This window comes from Pelobates fuscus, chromosome 4 (assembly GCF_036172605.1).
Source record: "Pelobates fuscus isolate aPelFus1 chromosome 4, aPelFus1.pri, whole genome shotgun sequence".
Taxonomy (NCBI): domain Eukaryota; kingdom Metazoa; phylum Chordata; class Amphibia; order Anura; family Pelobatidae; genus Pelobates; species Pelobates fuscus.
Genome location: NC_086320.1, coordinates 212055933 through 212078570, shown reverse-complemented (window position 1 = coordinate 212078570; position 22638 = coordinate 212055933).

The window sequence follows — 22638 nt, the reverse complement described above, 5'->3', positions numbered from 1 at the left end:
GGAAGCATTGATTTAATGCTTCTCTATAAGTAGATGATGCTTGGCCAGGGTTTGTACTGGCTCTGCTCCTGATCAGCCTATTTGACAGTCTCAGCCAATCCTATGGGAAAGCATTGTGATTGGCTCAGAGAATCACTTCTGATGATGTCAGCCAAGCAGGCAGATCAGGGGCAGAACCACCAGCAGCAGACTTGACTAAATGTAAGATTTTACTATATTTAGGGGGGCAAATTGAGGAGGGGGGGAGAGTAGGGCTAGATATTGGTTTTAACACTATAGGGTCAGAAATATATGCTTAACATGTATAGTGTTCCTTTAATACCATCCTAAGGTACAATGCTCATTTGTATGCAATTGATCCCCTATTGAAGTTATGACACTTGTTATATTTATGTAAAAAAAAAAATATTTATAAATGTATGCAATGTTTTTGATGGTCACGTGACATGGAATAATTAATTTTGGTCCAACGTCAACTAATTTTGTAAAATTCTTTATTTTCTTTGTGCAATGATGAGACAGGCATGGTATCAAGCCACAATAATAGGATCTTGTGTGACAGTCATATAAGAACAGTGGTAAGTTAGATTTATGCACAGTATTTTATATTAATTAATACTCATTTATGCAGAATATGTCAGCATGGGGTAAGCATAAGCGTGTTGCAATGTCAGCTGACTTTGGAGCATACAAGGCTTTATGTATTGTACACCCTGTACGCTTAGAGCCACAAGGTGAGGTGTGTGGTTTGTGCTGTGCGAGTGACGCTTAAGTCCCTCGCACTGCAGGTGTGTCTGAGAGGCCGTCTATGTCTGTGAGCGCAATGTACCTATGTGGTCTGTGAGGCATCTTACTCTTATAGTATGTGTCGCGCACAAGGTGTACAGCTTAGTAGTTGGTATGTGTCCTGGACTTGAGCTTGGTATGGCTAGTAAGAACCATGGATTGTCTCCAGAGCTCATGGCTCGTAATTGGGTAAGCGTATGGCTTTGGTAGGGTATGTGCGGGGCCAGGGGCTAACATACCAGTTATGGGAGGCTATTCACGTCCTCTAACCCAGGAGGACACAGGGAGGTGTATACTTAGGAGCGCGTGTGAGAGCGTAAGGCTCCTGCGTGGTTGGGTTAGCCCCCTGCTGTGGAGCCGCAAGTTATGTAGAGTGGGGGTCATCAGCGGGTATGTCGGTCAAAAGATCGAATTTATACGTGAAAATTAGGAAGTAAGAATTAAATGCTGAACATTAACACATTATAACAGGATAACATTAAAGGAGACATGTCTTTGCGGTGTTCCGATCATCCAGTCCCAGTTCTCGTGCTGTTGCCTCCTCTGGGGATGAAAGGAATTATTCGTTCTGGGTCCCAGGTTTGTGGGGTGGATGGAGCGGCCGGGGTCAAGGTCTGCGGCGGTAGTCCTACTGCCTGGAGGATGGAGTGGGACTCCTCCGGTGATTTTCACCGCTGTGCCATTCTTGGTGACTGTTAGTGCACTAGGGAAGGACCACCTGTATTCAATGCAAACCTCTCTGAGCCGAGATGTCACTGTGCTCAAGGATTTTCTCCATTGTAGCGTGCTTCGGGTTAAGTCATGGAAAAAGGTAAGTTGTGTTGCCTCGAACTTGAGCAGGGTTTTCCCTTTCAGTGCGTTCATAAGTCGTTGTTTGTCCGATAGGGAGTGACACCTGATGATTACATCTCGAGGAGCGGAGGATGAAGCCTGCTTAGATTTGGCTATGTGAAAGCAGCCATCAAGTTCTGTCTTTTTGGCCTGAGTGTGCGGTAAAATTGTGGTAATTAGCCGTCAGATGTATTGTGGCAGTTCAGCCGCGTCAGTGGAGTCTGGGATGCCCCTGATTTTAATGTTAGCATGACGGCTGCGGTCCTCAGCAAGGTCGGCTCTCATGAGGAGTGCAGACTGAGCGCACTGTACGTTTTGCAGGGATTCCCTGAGTCCTGTCACCTCCTGTCGTAAGTCTGCAATATCCTCTTCTGATGCCTGTGTGCGTGCTGTTACCGCCTGGACTTCTGTCCTGATGAGATCCAGCTCGGCATTTGATGATTGTCTCAGTTCCCGCAGGAGGTTTAATATGTCCTGCTTGGTGGCCGGTGCAAGTGCATTTCTCTCCGCTTCCTGCTCTACTAGGGACACAGTGAAAGTATGAGTCGGTGCCCCCGTTGTGTTCTGTGCTTGTGTCTCCGAGATCCGCGCCTGTAGCTTCGCGGGCCGCCATCTTGGAGGTCGAGGAGCGCAGAAGCATGGTGTCAATGTCGCGGGTGTTTTGGCTCTCGCCCATCTGTGGTTTTTTAGACCGGCGTCCCATAGCTTTCGTGAGGTGTGTGCCGTTCACTTGTATTGTTGGGTCGATGCTCGAATCGCCAGTTGTCAGGGATGCGACTGTAGAGGCACGTAGGTCGAGGTAGGCCCGGGTGCCTTTCCTCATTTTTCTACCCTTGTCCATGTACTGGAAAGGCACCAGCTAGGTGCCCGCAGCTTGGGGGTATTTTTGCTAAAGGTCTCTGGCTTGGATGGCACTGTGAGGCCATCGATTATAAGGGATTTGTCGCTTTTGTTTAGGAGCTCTACAGAAGTGCGTCCATGCTGCTTGGCTGTCAAGCTCCGCCCCATCTAATTTTTTTAATCCACAATGCCATTTTATTTTAAAACAGTGTCCAACTTGTTAGTCTATAAAATTGATTTATGTTCAGGTAACCCCTCCATCCTCCAAAGTACATAAAATCACATGGATCATTAAGTATGTATAGTGCCCTCTACTAATATTGGAACCCTTGGTAAATATAAGAAAAGAAGGCTGTGAAAAAAAAATCTTTATTGTTTAACTGTTTGATCTTTTGTTCACAAAATTCACAAAAATACTCTGCTATCGTGGATATCAAATGACTGCAAACAACACAGTTCTATAAAACAAAAAATCTTTGTGAAATATATGTGTGGCCCAATTATTGGCAACCTTTTTAGTCAATACTTTGCACTCCTTTTGCCAAGTTAACAGCTCTAAATTATCTATAATGGCTGATGTGATAGGAGAATACATGGCAAGGGATTGAGACTATTCCTCCATACAGTATCTTTCCAGATTCTTCAAATTTTGAGGTGGATGCTGGTGAACTATCTTCTTCAGTTCACCCTACAGGTTTTCTATAGGATGCAAGTCATGAGACTGGGTGGCCATGGTAGGACCTTGATTTTCTGGTCAGTAAACCATTTTTGTGCTGATGTTGATGTATGTTTTGGATATTTGTCCTACTGGAAGATCCAAACACAGCCCATTTTAAGCTTTTTGGCCAAAGCAGTCAGGTGTTCATTTAATATATGTCAATATTTGATAGAGTCCAAAATGCCATGTATCCTAATATAATCTCAACGTCTTCTGGCAGAAAAAGAGCTCCAAAACATTAAAGAGCCACAACCATATTTAACCATGGGCATGAGATACTTTTCTATATGGCTTCCTTTCTGTGTGCACCAAACTCACCTCCAATGTTTATTGCCAAAAAGCTCTATTTTCGTTTCATCTGACCATAAAACCCAATCCAATGTGAAGTTCCAGTAGTGTCTGGCAAACTGAAGACATTTGAGTTTGGTTTTGGATGAGAGTAGAGGCTTGTAGTAGTTCTTGAAACCTTGCAAACAACTTGTAGGTTGACATTGGATTGCCAATAATTGTGCCACATATATATATATTTTACAATAGTGTCAATATTAGTGGAGGACACTGTATATTACATGGAAGTAAGTGGCAAATCTGGAATTTTTCCCACTTAATAAATGAGTGGATGCACATCCCCCTGGTAAAATCATATTAATTGTCCCCTTGTTGTTCTGATTCTCAGTTTGAATGTCAGAGGAATAGATTTACAGACAGCACTCTGAATTCCTCACAGAGTACCGGAACGGAATAAGTGATTAGTATGGTCTGTACAAGGTGCAGATCATGCACTCCACCACCAGGAAATCATTATTAAGACCTCTGGACCACCAGGAATTTATTAATAGCATAGTTTATAATATATGTATATATTTTTAAATTAATGCATTTATATTAAAATAAACACATAATAATAATAATAATAATAATAATAATAATAATAATAATAATAATAATATCTTAAGGAACTTAGTACTTTGAGATAAATAAGATTATTTTGAGTTGCACTTTTGATACTCGGACTGAAAAAGATTTATCACGGAACTAGGTTAACTGTTTTCAATTTGTCATGTATGCCTCTTTGAAAAGTATCAGTGGGGTATTAGAAAATTACATTTATTCATTCTTCCTTTATAGAAATGCATTGAGCATGATAAGATTTAAGAAAGAAAGTATCTGAAATATTAGCATTGAAACACCTTTTTGTTACGTCCTGTGAGTATAACAGAAATAGATAAATAAAACATAATGACCAAATGTTTTTTTTTTCCCAAGTCCATTTTATGTAGTTTGAGTTATTACAGTAAGTTTATGTTTTATTAAGAAAGTTAATTTCATCAGATTCTGGGCTAGTTTCTGCCACAGAGATTCTACAAGTCTAATTTAGTAATTTATTTCTCAACGTAAAGCTGTGACGTGATATAACAAAATCCTAAAACGTATGAGGCTTATTTATATAATTTTGACCATATTGGAGCCAAGGTTTTTTGTGGTTTTGGGTCAGTAGTGGTGTATGTCTTAGAGTTCTGGCATGGAAACCTACTGCGTTAGAATGTGACTTACTATGCTCACTGAAACCTCACTGACTGATGCCACCAAGTCTTGTTGCAGGTCTTTTGCAGTCACTTGAGGGTTTTTCACAACCTGACTTTCTCAGTAATCTGGCTGCAGCCATTGATAGCTTCCCTTTTCTGCCTCATCCAGGTAGTGTAACCACTGCTCCTTCAACGTTGAACCTGCAAACGATGCTTCCAAGAATGTATCTACAAACATTTAGTGTCTGTGGTTATTATATGTTACATTTTTGGTTGAATTTGGGAAAAACAATTGAATCATTCATTGCTTTACGTTGTTTCAATCGCTTTTGTTTGATTTGTTCATTGCAAAGAGCTAAAAATCTGTAATTTTTTACAATAAACCTGATTTTCAATGGGGGTTAAATAATTTTGATTACAACTGTGCAACCTCAGATTTACAAATTCTTCTTGTGTGTTGTTATCCCTAATTTTATCACATGACAGGAGGCTTCGTATTTTGCATAATCTTTCTTTACTAACTCCATAGCAGCAAAGAAAAGAGTGACATAACTTTTAACCAATCATAATATAGAATAGGGTATAAGAGGTGTGACCTATGACATCATTTCCTCTTTCTTTGCTGCTCCATCACAAGCTAAGTACTATATTTTGTGTCTCTATACTTGACATATTTTATTCATGCATTTGTACTATTACTGTACCTTTTAATATTTACACTGTTACTTCTCATACCCTATCTGTATACCATGGGACCCTGACTGGCTCCCTAGGTGTCTTTCACGGCTTCACCGCCGTCTATATTTCCCTCCATGTCTCTATTTCTGCCAACGGCTTTTCTGTGCGCTCGCGCACATCATTTTCGGTAGTTTTCTACCGAACGCGTTGTTCGGTAGTTTTTGCGCATTCGCCTGTTTTATGCGAATGCCGCGCTTCTTCTATGCGATCGCTCATTGAATTTCGTTTCTTTCTACCGAACGCGTCGTTCGGTAGTTTGAAGCGTTCGCCTATTTAAGGCATTCACATCATTTCTACAGTTCACACGTTCGGCAGTTTAACTATACGAACAGTAAACTTTCAGTTTTGCCGCCCAAACTAGGGGAGGTACTATCCTCCCCACACTAAGGCTGTCAGTCCGGCGGCCATCTTAAAGGGATAAACTGTGCCTGATTTTTCTGCTCCAGCAATCCTGCAAGCAATTGAATTTATTTTTCATTCAGTGGGACCAGGTTAGTGCCTTACTTTAGGGGTTGGTTTAGCCAGTTGGTCTACACCTTATTCTGGCCGGGGTGAGCCCCCATTTTATGCTGCTAAACGGACCTGTTTAGGCAGGATTCCTATTACCTGGGTGAGCCCCAGTAAACAGCCCTCTCTTCTTTAAGACCTACCGGTCTCTAAACTCAGGTTATTTAGTCCTGATACTATACCACCCCGGTCCCCAGGCCTCTCCACCTATTGTGCCTAAGTGCCCTCACGCAATTTAATCGGGTGAGCCCCGAATTCTCATTCCTTATAATGGAGGAATCACAAACCTCAGACCTCCAGGCCATGATAACAGCAGCCGTGGCTGCAGCTATGGAACAAGCCGCTTCCAAGTCGCTCCAGACAGACTCTGAAGTCCCCAAGATCATCTCTAAACGGGTTCATTATAAAGCGGACTCCGAGGACTCCGACTCCTCCAGGGAGCGTTCACAACGGCGAAAGCGCCATTGGAAGGGCAATGTAACCCCACGCAAGGCTAAAGGGAAAGCCCCTGCTGATCGCAGGAAAGCCACGGTTCGTGCAACCCACGAGCTCACACAACTTTCCTCAGGTGAGGAAGATGTAGAACCCACTCAGGCACTAGCTGTGCTGGATGAATGGCAGGCGGCAGCCTCCGACCAAGGAAACTCAGACAGGGATTCTACGGCCAACTCTGACCCTTACTGTATAAGGGAACAAGGTCTGGGTGAGCCCCAGGACTCCATGGCAACACCCATGGATAACCCACAGGAGGGCATGGAGATTTTCCTCGATAATTCGGGACTCCAAATGTTTGACCCACGAAACATCCGGCACCCCCGTTCGGAAGAATGGTCACCACCTGAGCATCTGGCAAGGTTTATGCACTTCTGGCTCAGGAAATCGTTGGACAAGGAAGTTAGAAAACGGATGAGATCCGAATGCCCTCGGCCTAGTCTCCCAGACAAAATAACGCACACCCCCGAATTTGACCCGCTCATGACTACGTTCATGTCCCGAGGGGGTCGGGATCCGCGCAAGGGCATAGAGCGCGGTTTCAAAGGAGCGCAAGACAAACTGCTAGATGCCATTGGGCCACTAGCCAGAATAATGGATATGGCGGATGAAGCCTACGAGAGGGCTGATACTTTTACCCCAGATACGGTGCGTGAATGGGCACGAGATACCCGGGAATGGGCACAAAGTGTGTTTCTGTTTCCTAGGGAACACCAACGTAGCGCTCTCTTCGGAGAGGCGCCGAGCAGCACTTTACCGTATCGACGAAAAACTGGTCGAACTGGGGGACAAGGAATTAGGACCCTTAGCACAGGGTAAATTATTTGGAGAGGCCTTCCTTAAGGAATTAAATAAAAGGGTCAACATATTCACGTCCCTTAACAAGGCACAATCTTCGATGCGGAAAGTCTTCCGCGGCTCTCATACCTGTGGGGTTTTTGGAAGGGCTGGACGGCAGAGGGGCCGTGCCGCCAGCCGTTTTTGGCCATCTGGCCCCCGTACAACAAGGACTCAGCAAATGTACTACCCGGATTCATCTACCCGACATAGATTCCACCAATTCAGGGGATTTGATCGTGGCCGAGGCAGCCGAGGACGCTCACGGGCAAGATTCTCCAACGGTAAGTCGGAATCTTACTCTGTCTCTAACCTCCTGTCATATCGCAGGTCGTGTTTCTCTTTTTTTCCAGAACTGGAAAGAACTATCTTCAGACGCGTGGATACTCCAGAGTATCGACTAGAGTATAGAATAGAGTTCGACTCGACCCCGCTCCAGCGGGCCCCTCCACGTCCGATTCAGATTACACGGGCAGATGCCTGCCTCATAGACGCGGAACCCCGAGAACTCCGCTCCAAGGGTGCCATCCAACCGGCTCCGGATGCTACCGGTTTCTACAGCAATATCTTCCTGGTCAGGAAGAAAACCGATGAATTTCGCCCTGTTATCAATCTCAGGGAGCTCAATTCTCACGTGGTATACCATCATTTCAAAATGGAAGGTATACATCTTCTCCGGGACTTGCTTCGACGCAACGACTGGTTCACTCGTCTGGACCTCAAAGACGCGTACCTTACCATTCCGGTACACCGAAGCAGCCGTCCCTACCTCCGTTTTCTCTGGCACGGGATTCCCTGGCAGTTCACCTGTCTCCCGTTTGGCCTCAGTTCGGCCCCGTGGTGCTTTACCAAGATTATGAAGCCAGTAGTGGCGAAGCTCAGATCCCAAGGCATAAGATGCATCATCTATCTCGACGACATCCTGATCTTCGACGAGAATGCAGAGACTCTTCGGAGACACACGGAAAACACACTACACCTTTTGGACTCTCTGGGCTTTGTCATCAACCGTCCCAAGTCCGCATTGACCCCGGCTCAATCAGTTCAATTCCTCGGATTCGTAATAGACTCCACATCATGCACTCTCCATCTCCCGACTACCAAAATTACAGCAATCCGCAGGGAGATCCGAAAAGTTCTTCGTCGGACTACCATACCTCTACGATTACTGGCACGGATTGTGGGTCTTCTCTCCGCATCCATCCAGGCCATTTTTCCCGGACCCCTGCACTACAGGCCCATGCAGCGCCTCAAGGCAAGTTTCCTTCGCAGGCAACCAACATACGACCAACCGGTTCCAATGTCGGCCGAGGTTCGGGAAGAACTACACTGGTGGCTGAACTGCATGCAGGCTTGGAATGGCAGGGCCATATTCGGGAACCAGCCAGACTTCGTGCTGGAATCAGATGCCAGTCGTTCAGGCTGGGGAGCAACAGACGGAACCACCTCCACAGGAGGAGTCTGGACTCCAGAAGAGCTCTCGATGCACATAAATTGCCTGGAACTCTTGGCCGGGTCCTTCGCCATTCGCAGCCTGGCAAAGAATCGATCCAACTGCTGCATCCTACTCCGCATGGACAACGTCTCAGCGGTCAGATACATCAACCGCCTTGGAGGCACTCGTTCTCGAGCACTGGCGGATCTCACGAAAGAGATCTTCGATTACTGCCTTCCACACAACATCACCTTGCTGGCAGAGCACTTACCAGGAGACTCCAATACGACGGCGGATTGGTACTCACGCCACTGGCGGGACGCCAGCGATTGGCAGCTAGACCCTCATATTTTCACGCTACTGGATGCACAGAGGGGCCCTCTCTCCATAGACCTATTTGCGTCCCGCAACAATCGACAAACAGAGGTTTTCTTCAGCTGGCTCCCAGACCCAGAGAGCCTCGCAACGGACGCGTTTCTCCAACAGTGGCCAAGGGAAGGTGCCTACGCATTCCCTCCTTTCGCAATGATAACGAGGGTCCATCACCGTATCCGTCTACAGGGAGTGAGAATAATTCTCATCACGCCGCTCTGGCAGAGCCAGCCATGGTACCCGGACCTTCTGGAACTTTCAATCGAAGATCCCCTCCTCCTTCCAGATGCCCCAACCATCCTCAGGAGCCCATTGGGCCTACCTCACCCACTAGTCCTGCAGGAACGCTTGCCCCTTGTGGCCTGGACTCTTTCCGGGGCTCCTGGAGAACCGAGGAATTATCGCAGGAAACTAAGGACCTGCTATGGGATTCATGGGCACCAGGAACAAGGAGGTGCTACTTATCAGCATGGCATTCCTGGACAAGTTGGTGTGTGGGACGGGACCTCAATCCCTTTACTGCACCTACTCACTCCATCATGAATTTCCTGACCTCACTCTTCACTGACGGAAAATCATACCGTTCCATCAATGTGGTACGGTCGGCCATCTCAGCGGCTCATACTCCGACTCAGGGGACTCCTGTTGGTAAGGACCCGCTCATCTGCAGACTGCTCCGTGGCATGCGCCTACGGCGCCCCCCGGAACCCAAATACTCTAGACTTTGGGACGTTGGTGTGGTCCTCCAATTCTTACGAAATTGGCCTCCCAACGAAGAACTGTCACTCCGCCAGCTTACCGCAAAATTCACCCTCCTGCTCTGTCTGGTTTCTTTCCGACGGGTATCGGACGTATGCGCATTTGACGCCAACGCGTTTACCTTCTGTCCGGCGGGTGTCACCTTTCAGATCTCACGTCGCACTAAGTCCAACTCTCACTCGGTTTTCTACCCTTTCTTCCCTTCTGACCCTCAACTCTGCGTGGTCTCAACCCTCCGTCAATACATGGAAGCCACCGCGACGTTGCGGCAGCCTTCCACTCATCAGCTTCTCATCTCTTACGTCCGCCCTTATGGTCCGGTTTAGGTCACTACACTGGCCAGATGGGTTAGATGGCTATTATCCCTTGCCGGTATTGACCAAGCTTTCGGAGCACACTCCGTGCGTGGGGCAGCGGCCTCTTCCGCTTATGCGGCAGGCGCGTCCCTTTCAGACATCTTGCGAGCAGCGGACTGGACCAGAGAATCTACCTTTAGGACATTCTACTTTCGTCCTCTGGATAACCCAGCTTTTTCTTTTCTTTCACAGCGTTGAAATTGCAAAATACGAAGCCTCCTGTCATGTGATAAAATTGAAGATTATGCTAGCTTTAGTGTACAGATAATCTTAATTTTAATAATGACAGGAGGCGAGTATTTTCCCTCCCTGTTCTCTTTCGTTCTTCCCTCCCTTTCATCTTCACCTCTACTTATGACACTTGACTCTCTCATATGGGGGTATAATGCCTGACTCGGTAACACCTGTTTCAATGTCTTATTTTCATTCACTTATGGTTCTATATATATACTGTTTGGGGTGGGATACTTATTTAACACCAATAGGGGAGGACGTTTAGTTTAGTTTATTCACATTTTATTAGTCAATATTGAGTTGAATTAAGGGACAGACACTCATTGTTTTAGACAATCATTTCTGGACTCTAACGCACCTTATACTCTCGTTTCAGCTTAAACAGAGGTTACACAGAATCATCAAAGTCTCCATACAAGATGTCTTCATCATCGCATCAGGAGATTTATCATAAGGTCTAGGGAGACCATCGTTTGAAAATGGGATGCCTTCATCTGCATTCTACCTGTTCCGGTTCAATTTATTCTGATTGAGTTTCCAGTTTCTTATTTTATGGACTTTTCTAATGTTCTGTTATTTCTACATTATTACCTTGTGATGTTGCAAGTTTAAAGAGGAAATGATGTCATAGGTCACACCTCTTATACCCTATTCTATATTATGATTGGTTAAAAGTTATGTCACTCTTTTCTTTGCTGCTATGGAGTTAGTAAAGAAAGATTATGCAAAATACTCGCCTCCTGTCATTATTAAAATTAAGATTATCTGTACACTAAAGCTAACATAATCTTGAATTCACTACAATTTAAGTTGTAATTTGCTGGTTCCTTCTCTATCCTAATGTGCCTAACTTCATTTTTGTACATACATTTCATCTGCCATTTGAGTGCCCAGTCTAAATCCCTCTGCAGCAAAGTCATATCTTGCTTACATTTGTTTACTTTACATAGTTTTGTGCAATCTGCAAAGACTGAAACATGACTTTTAATGATTATTTCAAGAGTATTTATAAATATGTTAAAGGGACACTATAGTCACCTGAACAACTTTGGCTTAATGAAGCAGTTTTGGTGTATAGAACATGCCCCTGCAGCCTCACTGCTCAATCCTCTGCCATTTAGGAGTTAAATCCCTTTGTTTATGAACCCTAGTCACACCTCCCTGCATGTGACTTGCACAGCCTCCCATAAACACTTCCTGTAAAGAGAGCCCTATTTAGGCTTTCTTTATTGCAAGTTCTGTTTAATTAAGATTTTCTTTTACCCTGCTATGCTAATAGCTTGCTAGACCCTGCAAGAGCCTCCTGTATGTGATTAAAGTTCAATTTAGAGATTGAGATCCAATTATTTAAAGTAAATTACATCTGTTTGAAAGTGAAACCAGTTTTTTTTTTCATGCAGGCTCTGTCAATCATAGCCAGGGGAGGTGTGGCTAGGGCTGCATAAACAGAAACAAAGTGATTAACTCCTAAATGACATTGAAATTGCAGGGGAATGATCCATACACTAAAACTGCTTTATTTATATAAAGTAATTTAGGTGACCATAGTGTTCCTTTAAATAGAAGTGATCCCAGAACAGAACCCTGAGGGAGACTACTTATGATTTTTGTCCTGCTTTAAAATTAACCATTAATGACAACTCTACTCTGTACTCTTTTGTTTAAGCCAATGTTCTACCCAAGAACAATAATTTTCATCTAGACCAATTTCTTTTAGTTTGAACACTAACCTATTGTGTGGAACCATATCAAACTTCTTGGCAAAATCTAAGTAGATCATATCCACTGAATCACCCTGATCTATACTTCTACTTCTTAGAATGCAATTAAGTTAGTTTGACCTGACCTATGTTTCAAAAAACATGCTGATTATTGCCAATAACAATTGTAATCCATGAATTCCAGAATAATATCCCTTAATAACCTTTCAAATACTTTCCCAGCCACATGTCTATAATTTCCAGGCAAGGATTTTGTTTTTTAACTATAGAAACCACATCTGCCTTCCTCCAATACTCTGGTACAATTCCTGAAACATAATAATCTTGAGAGATTAAAAACAGGGGTTTGCTTAAGTACTCGTGGGTGAATACCATCAGGCCCCAGAGCTTTGCTTATATTAACTTTCTTCAGTTGTTGCAGCACCTTATCTTGAGTCATCCAATCAGTTTTTCATGCAAGTTTTTGCAGCAATTATTTGTATATCTCTAGCCAGAGGTTATATATACTGAAGAGAAATAGTTATTTACAATTTCTGCTTTTTCCTGGTCTCCACCAATCCCCGTTTTCAGTGTACCTGCACTTTAATTTTGTGTTTTTTGTTTTTTTTTATGTTCTTAAAAATGTTTTGTTGTTGGCTTTGCTCTCTTTGGCTATCACTTTCTCATTTTGTAGTTTAGTGAATCTAATCGTCTTTTTACATGCATTATTGGTTTCCTTATATCTATTATAGGAAGCCTCTGATTTGTTCAATTTAAATGCTTTAATTTAAATCACTGCTGATGTCTTTCCTCTATGGCATTGTATTAAGGTGGCATTTCAGAACCTAAAGCACTTTAGTTTTATTAAAAGCTTTATGTGCAAAGACTGTCGTATATATTTCATTTTGCAAAAAGTGCAAGTTTTAGCAGAAATTTACACTTTTATAAATTGACCTGGTTATACCCCCTGGCTTTCAAGTAGACAAAAGGTCATGTTGCTTGCTGGTTTGTTGAGCTTAGTGGAGCTAAACTCAAAAGCCAGCAATACACAGAGCACCTACCTTACAAAGTCTGTGATTGGTCAGCTACAGAAAGTCTGGGCGGGGTCAGCAAGGGAGGGCTTTAAAGGCTGCAGACAAAAATAAATGCAGGTATTACAAGAAGTTTTTTAGACATATTCAAATGAAAAAAATACATAATTATATGCATACATGTTGTCATTTGACAATATTATTATTATTATTATATTATTTATAGAGCGCCGTCAAATTCCGCAGCGCTTTTCAATGGGTGGACGAACAGACATGTAGTTGTAACCAGACAAGTTGGACACACAGGAACAGAGGGGTTGAGGGCCCTGCTCAATGAGCTTACATGCTAGAGGGAGTGGGGTAAAATGACACAAAAGTTAAGGATAGTATTAAACTAGTGACAGTTGCAGAAGAGGAATCAGTTGGGAGCTATTAAGAGTTTAATTGATACGCTTTTATGAACAAGTGGGTTTTTAATGATTTTTTGAAGGAGTGGAGACTGGGTGAGCATCTAACGGAGGAGGGAAGCGAGTTCCACAGGAACGGTGCAGCCCTCGAAGTCTTGAAGGCGAGCATCAGAGGTGGGAGTACAGACAGAAGATAGACGTAAGTCTTCAGCAGATCGTAAGGGCCTAGACGGGACATACTTGTGTATAAGGGAGGATAGATAGCTGGGAGCAGCATTATGTAGACATTTGAAAGCAAGAACCAGAATTTTAAATTGAGCTCTATATTTTATAGGAAGCCAATGTAGGGACTGACAGAAGGGTGAGGCATGGGAGGTGCGGGCGAACAGGAAGATGAGCCTCGCCGCCGCATTCATTATGGACTGTAACGGTGCAAGTTGGGAGCACGTAAGACCACTGAGAAGCGGATTACAGTAGTCAAGGCGAGAAAGTACAGTGGAATGGACCAACACCTTAGTCGCATCTGGCGTTAAGTAGGGGCGGATGCGCGCAATGTTTTTGAGATGGAAATGACAGGATTTGGCGATAGAGTGAAAATGAGGCTTGAAGGAGAGGTCGGAGTCAAAGAGAACACCTAGGCAGCGAGCCTGCATGGTGGAGCTGATGGTAGCACCATTGACTTGGAGGGAGACAGACACAGGAGTAACAACACTTGAGGGAGGAAAGACCAGAAATTCAGTTTTGGTCAAGTTTAGTTTAAGGAAGTGGGCAGCCATCCAGTTAGAAACAGCAGAGAGGCAGTCAGAGACACTAGTCAAGAGGGACGGGGAGAGATCAGGAGAGGACAGGTAGATTTGCGTGTCATCTGCATAGAAATGATATTGGAAGCCAAATGAGCTAATAAGTTTACCAAGGGAGGCAGTATAGATGGAGAACAGTAGGGGACCAAGGACTGAACCTTGAGGGACACCAACAGAGAGGAGTTGGGGAGAAGAAGCAGAGCCAGAGAAAGAAACACTGAAAGAGCGCTGGGAGAGGTAGGAGGAGCACCAGGAGAGAGCAACATCTTGTAGACCGATATTGCTAAGCATGAGAAGAAGCTGTTGATGATCAACAGTGTCAAAAGCCACAGACAGGTCAAGGATAATTAGGATAGAGTAGTGACCACGAGATTTTGCAGCGAGTAGATCATTGGATACTTTGGTCAGTGCCGTTTCCACAGAGTGCTTAGCGCGGAAACCAGACTGAAGTGGGTCTAGCAGAGAGTTTGATTCGAGGAAGTTTGTCAATCTCGCATACACAATTCTTTCAAGGATCTTGGATGCAAAAGGCAGTAGCGAGATAGGACGATAGTTGGATGGGGAGTTAGGGTCAAGATTGGGCTTCTTTAGAATTGGGGTTACAGTTGCATGTTTGAAGGGCGATGGAAATATACCAGAGGAGAGAGAGAGATTGAGAATTTTAGTGAGAGGTGGAGAAAGAGAAGAAGACAGAGTATGGATGAGATGCGAGGGAATTGGATCTAGGGAGCAGGTGGTGGGGCGGGAGGACTGGAGCAGAGCAGAAACCTCTTCCAATGTAGCTAATGCGAATGAACATAGAACAGCAGAGGGGGTGAAGTTAGGGGAAGTATTGCAAGGGGGAGGAGAAATATGAGAGATCTCTTCTCTGATTGTAGAGATCTTGTCAGTGAAGTGAGTTGCAAAGTCTGAGGCAGTCAAGTTAGTAGGTGGAGGAGGTACAGCAAGGCGAAGAAGAGAGTTAAATGTGTGAAATAGTTGTTTGGGTTCGCGGGAGAGTGTGGTTATGAGGGTATTGAAGTAATTAACGTTTGCAGAGGAAAGAGTCAAGCTGTATGAGCTCAGCATAAATTTATAGTGGAGAAAGTCAGATGCACAGTGAGACTTTCTCCAACAGCGTTCAGCAGTTCTGGAGCATTTTTGGAGGTATCGAGTGAGTTTGGTGTGCCAGGGTTGTTGTTGGGGGGGCCTGCTGCATTTAAATGTACAAGGTGCCATGATGTCTAGTTGAGAGGAGAGGGTGGAATTGTAGAAGGAGGTTGCAGAACTAGGACAGGTGAGGTTTGAGATAGGTCAAAGGAGAGTTTGGAGATTAGTGGAGAAATACTCTAGGTCAAGACATTGGGGGTTTCTGTGAGAGTGATGTTCAGATGGTGGTGTCAACTGGGTCTTAGGTATGCCAATGTCAAAAGTCAGCAGATGGTGGTCAGATAGAGGAAAAGGAATATTGGAGAGATTAGAGGCAGTACAGAAGTTGGTGAAGGCAAGATCAAGAGTGTTTCCTGCTGTATGGGTTGCTAAATTGGACCATTGCGTAAGGCCAAAGGAGGAGGTTACAGAGAGCAGACGAGAGGCATCAGTGCAATTAGGGTTATTGATTGGGATGTTGAAATCCCCAAGTATAAGGGAAGGAGTGCTAGATGAGAGGAAGTGGGGAAGCCAGGAAGAAAAGTGCTCAATGAATAGTCTAGGATAACCGGGGGGCGGTAGATGATAGCAATTCTTAAAGGAGTGGGTTTAAATAGGCGGACAGTGTGAACTTTAAAAGAAGAAAAGGACAGGGCATATCTACAATAGAGTGATTTTTATTTATTTGTTTTATTTTGGGCAGCGTAGTGTCACTTTAAACACACCTTAATGCTCCACAAGAGCAAACTGCTAAAACGTTTGCTTTTATAGAGGAGATCATATTTTGATGATCAATTAATCAAAGGAATTTTATTAACAGCACCTGTCTGCTACTTAGCCTCTTAGTTCATGTGGAAGCAGTAAGAGTGTATTTAGTTTGTTACAGATAGCTTCTACATTTTGGCTTTATTTCTGTTAAATAAATAATGACATGGTGTAATATGGCATGTGTTATTCATCTGAGGTTGTATTTACCTAATTGAGACCTTCTAAGTAACAGATGATTGTCATTATGTCGTGATATGTAAAACCATATAATTCAAATAGGGTTTTCTTTATTTTTCCATTGGCTGTATGTATGTATGTATGTATGTATGTATGTATGTATGTATGTATGTATGTATGTATGTATGTATGTATGTATGTATGTATGTATGTATGTATGTATGTATGTATAATATATATATATATATGACTATCAGTCTTTTGTATGCAATTATTGATTTAAAAATGGTTTAGAAAAGTATTTTCAAAATGGATTAAAAAACTGAATAGCTGGTTATTGGAGAAACTAATATATTGCCCTGTAGGAAACTGCTCTCTGTGAAGTCATGTTTTAGTTGATTTAAGCACAGAAGCTTTTCTTCAATAATATCTGTATCCAACATCTATTCTAGTGTTAAAATAAAGAGCTCTCCTTATCAAGTTTTGCTATGGAAAAAGTAATAAAATTGTGTTATTTGAATCAATAAACTAGGTCTGAAGACTAAAAGGCTACATTTTCAAAATGCCTTTCAAGGGATATGCTCGGAAAAGCCATTAGTTCCTTAACAGGCTCTCTCATTTGTTTTTTATTTCTTTACTTCACTGATGCAGGCTTTGATGTATTTGATTAAGGATTTGGGGTTTCTCTACAAAGATATTCTTGTTAATGGCAAGTGCTATGTATATTAGATTGGAGACTGAATTAACCTAATTATGCATTTAATCTGTTGCACACAGTACTGTATATATCAGGAGGCTAACACTTTCCGGAGGGCAGCAAAAGAATACTGCTCAAACACCTGGTCAGACGTAAGTTTTGCCTGGCCCCATGTATTCTGCCTCTCTTGGGGGACCCAACAGCAGACCTGTTAGAGGTGGGAGGCTATGCAAAATGTAGAAGGCATTGATCTGTGTCCTTTTGTTGCTCTGCTTCCTTGCATGCCCTGCAATGATGCCGGGAGACAAAATATGACATCACTTTGGCCTCAGCATCACTAAACTGTGAGGGATAAGATCAAGAAGATGACAGTCAACCATAGTGGCCATAGTGGACCCCTGGGAAAGGATACATATTTGATCACAGAGAAAGGATCCATTCCATCTTTTCCAAAGGTAGGGAGGCTGGGAGAATAATCTGTGAGTGTGTGAGAGAATGGATGTGTGTGTGTCTGTGAAAGTGTGTGTGTGTGTCTGTCAGAGAATATGTGTGTGATTTTGTGTGTATTGTCAGAGTGTGCCAAATCAGTGAGAAGCTGTGTCTGTCAGTGATCTGTGTGTGTTTGTCACTGAGTATATGTGACTGTCAGAAAACAAAGACAAATCTGTATGGCACAATCAGTATAAAGTAGCCAACAGACCTTTATTTAAAACAAGTAAAAACAATCCACAACGCGCTTCACCCAAGTAGGGCTTTATCAAGTGGTAATCAAACATGTACCTGGCATTCACACTTATATTGGGTAATAGAGATAACTATTTTGAATTTCGGCAGGAAAATTACGTCACAGTTACGTGGTTGTGATCGCATGGCTGTGAATAAGATAAATAAAGTATGTTGGCATAAGAATTAAAACAGTTGAGGGACGGAGCCAACTGCCAAGCCACATGGATGTGTGCTAACTGAGCTCCTCTGACTCGAGTAGCAAATCCACCAACATCGGGCACTAAAAAACAAAACGGGACACCAAAAATGAACTGCAGCAGGGCACCAGCTCTCGGGCAAGACTGCTGTAGTAAAATCAGGGGCTTTAACAAAATATTTTAAAGAAGCCACTGACCAGTCTGACCCAGTAGGCCCCAATATGGTGCCGATGCTAGTCGCATCGAGCCCTACAGCTGACCCAGACATCAGAGATATACTCCGGGCGCTAGACTCCAAGCAAGATATTGCCCAGATGCTTGATAAATTGGAAACACAACTTTCCAGACTAAGCTGGATACTATAGGAGCAGACATCAGACACATGACAAGCAGAGTCTGCTCACTAGAAGACAACAGAGACACTATACAAACTCAATTCAGAGGAAACTCAGTAGAAGCACAAAATAACCACTACTCTGCAATGCAACACTCCCTAGATAACAGGGGCAGGTGCAACAACCTGAGGATAAAGGGCATCCCTGAAAATAAACAGGAAAACCTACCAACAATACTACTGGAGCTTTTCAAGCTGCTACTTGGCCGACGTACTAATACACCGGTGTCCCCTCAGATAAACCCAGAGATGTGGTATGTAGACTACACTACTATGCATTCTAGAAATGAAAAAAAAAACACTGGGGATTCCCCGTCACACTCACAGTGCCTTATACAGGCGCTCAACCCTCTATCACCACTTATAAAGATGTTCCGGTGTTCCTAAGAGAACTGGATCCTCCAGACCTTCACCTCCAGGACTGGTATGGCCCATTGCAGCCCCTTAATGCTCAGTGGTTACCACCCAGCACTTTCTTAACCGGATTAATGCCAAACTCACCACAAGACTTTCCCCTAATGCACTGATACCTGTGGACTACCACGTTACCCCTCTTCCTACCCACTCCACCTGCTGTAACAACTTATCGGAATAATGCCGAACACACCACAAGACTTTTCCCTACTGCTCTGTTATTTGTTGACTACCACGTTACCCCTCTTTCTACCCACTCCACCTGCTGCAACAACGACATCCACTGAAATGATGCCAGCAACCTTGGGACTCTCTGACCATCACACAACCGACCAGCTATCTGCCTGTTAGAATCCTACTGGTGATCTCTAACCACTACTTTGATATGCAATGCTGATCCCTCCCCCCGTGTCATATTCTGTGACCCAATATCTATATCCCCTGGCATACCCCAATTGCTCGCTCTGCAATCCAACCCCAGTCTGAGACTGAGACTCCCCCCCCAGCTCAGTGGTCTAATATAGGGGACCCACCATTTATAATACTCAACGGTCCTCATACTATAGTTCTCCGGGACTACACAGAACTTATATTGCTCTATGTTAACATGGCCCAAGCCACATATACAAATTAAACCTGTTTATTAAATAAAATTAAAAAAATAAAATTGTAAAAATGCTTCCCACAATTGGCTCTGATAACTAATACTCTGTATCCACCAACACTGGTTTAAACCTGGTGTGATCCTGTATAGCAATTAGCACGGTCCTCTTTGGTACAAACATGCACTGTCTTTTGTTTTAATATAAGTTCAGTCACTTTATTTGGCAAATCCACACAGGAGGCAGCATCGGGAACAACACCAAATAAATAATTTAACAAAGCCCTGCAAACAAAATCCAAGCTCGTCTGAGCGATTACTAACATTCAATTTCCCTTTCTAGCGAGAATTACACTTAAACAAAATACCGGTTTCACCAACCATGTTATTAGAAACTCTCTGCACTCCAGTTCTCAGTCAGCCTGCTGCTTCCAGCCCTCAAAGGAGAAATAAAAAGTCTCTCTTTACCTGCCTAGCAGAGAGGGGTTTATTCCCACTGCTGCAGCTGATTACCTTCACCTGAGAAATGGGTTGGAGACAGTCCAAAACCCTGAACCCTGGACTATTGTATGTAAACTGAGGAGTGGAGCACCGTCCTGCCCTACTCTCCAAATGCTCCACCCCAGGGGCCCATAACTAAACATTAATGTGTGTTGCATACAACACATACAATGCATACTCCCCCTGGGAGTAAATGTCATATGCCTCTCTGAAGAAGATAGAGGGAATAAAAACAGACTCACATACCACACCATTCACTTTGTCACACTGGGTATACTGTATGACCATTTAATCCTGTTTTAACAAATAGGTATTTCACTGTGCAGATTGCACGATTCTTATAGTACGACGATCTTACAATGTAATATATTTGTCTTCCCTCACCTTCCCCTGTTATCCCCCGCCTTGCATTCCTGGCCCCTCCTCTCACTTATTCCCTCTCCTACACCCAACATATCATAAAACAAGGCACCCCCCTGTTACTCAAGATAACTCCTAACAGATTGTGTGACACAAAGGCGTTCTCTTGTACTAAAATATTTATATCTCCTCCCCAAAACCCCTACCAACTACTCTACCTCCTCAGTGAGTGAAAACGTTAACCCTCATATCCTGGGACTTCCTACTATCTCTACCCACCCTTCTTCTGCGTCCCTACCCAAGGTCATATCTAATGACAACTGTTACCATTTACCAAGGAAGTGTTCTCATAAACGGTATGCATACAGTTGTGTTATACTGCCAATTGTATGATGTACGATGTATTTCCTGAAATGAGTTAACTTTCCCTACACCCCTCTTTCCCTTTCCCCCCTCTCTCCCATCCCCTGCGTTAAGAAAAGACTAGGGAATGTCCTCCATCGGCACTCTTATGTCAATAATTATCTGGAATCCACTTACTGGCTAACCTAACAACTACTTTTGTTTTCCATTTCGAACCATTCTTCCAATCCATATCCAAAGATTTGGTGACATGGCACAAGCCACACTTCAATTGGCTATGCCGAATAAACATCCTTCCTCAAGATGAACACCCTCCCTAAAATACTCTGTCTATTCCAAACTCTGCCCATAGCTATATACAAATCCTTTTTACTAAGCTTAGACGACTCTTCAATACCTTCATCTGGTCACAAAAACAGTACAACAAAAGAGATAAGTAGGAATGCAAAGCAGGTGAAATAATCACTTCTAAGGTGTAAAAAGAAATATACAACCTCGTAATATAATAGTGTGGTGGGCGATATCTACAGAGAAATATATAAATCACACATAGTGTGATAAAAGTAAAAATTTAAAGACACGCAGGATGAATATATAAAACTCACAAAATATCAGTGAATATCAGGCCCATCATCCTTAGTCAGAAGTGGTCTTCAGGGTAATATAGGAAGAGTCTTCTTTAACACTTGTAAAGTAAAGAAACCAAATAATAGTGCAGATGGAAATAAAACTTCACAGAATTTATTATATAATGCACTTACAAAAGGTCCAGGTAAAAACAGCATGTAATCCACTACAAGGTGGTAATAGAAGCATAACAAGCAAGTCCCCAATGTAATAATCCAACGCGTTTCGTTCGCAGGACTTCCTCAGGGATTATGATCTCACTCTTCCAGAAGTCTTCTTTTAAATGTGCAGACTGAAACATTGATTTTTATTTTGAGCTAATAAAAGCTAAGTTTTATTCATTCGACTTGGAAGTCCCTGGAGTGCTATCTTGTACTTTTGGCTGTATCTATTTGCTGATAAGCACCGGGCAAGTACATCAAGGAAGGTGGAGTGCATTACTATTTTTGTTTTTATATATATATAAATATATATATATATATAAATACCCACGGAGAAAGTTTGTCTACACCCATATCCTTGAGTTGGGATCATACCACTTCAGAAGCTGATTTGGAGCCATACTTAACAGTTCCATTACACGTGAGTGTAAATTTTATACTTATACTTTCCCTCACTTTATAGTCCTACTATACTACACTATATACGATTTGTATCTATTTTATTTATATGAGGATACCTCCTACAACCACGAACAAAAGAAGAATCAGCATTACACCTTAGGCGGGGATTGTTCTACCCAAGCGCATAATTTGGAGCTGTATTGAAGCTCCAAAGAAGTGTGCAGATTTATCATATATTTACAAACTTATGTTTTGCATACTACACTATTAGTTGCTTCTGTTTTTTTCCTTCTTGTTGTTATATATTCCCAAATAAGGACTATTTAGGCGCTGCACCTACCTCCTGTGTTACCCAGCTTTTAGTGGACAAGAGAGACTCCGTACTTGGTGTTTTAGCTACCATTAGACTGTAATCATCTTACACAAGCGCTGAATTATAATTGTGTGTTATTTTTAAACAAATGTATCTGAATTCAGGAACAATTTGGCATATATGGACAATGATGTCTAATGTAAATACATTAATATAAGGAAGCATGCTCATAGACAGGATTGGGATAACATGATTTAGTCACAACTGATGATTGTTAGGAAAATCCATTAGAAAATGGATGCTATGCTATGGGCATGTAAGTCTCCACGTTGTTTTAAAATGCCAATCCTTAAAGGGTCACTCCAGACCCCTAAACAACTTAAGCTTGCTGGAAAGCTTTATATGAGAAGAGTGTGTCCTCTTTTTTAATTTTGCAAAAA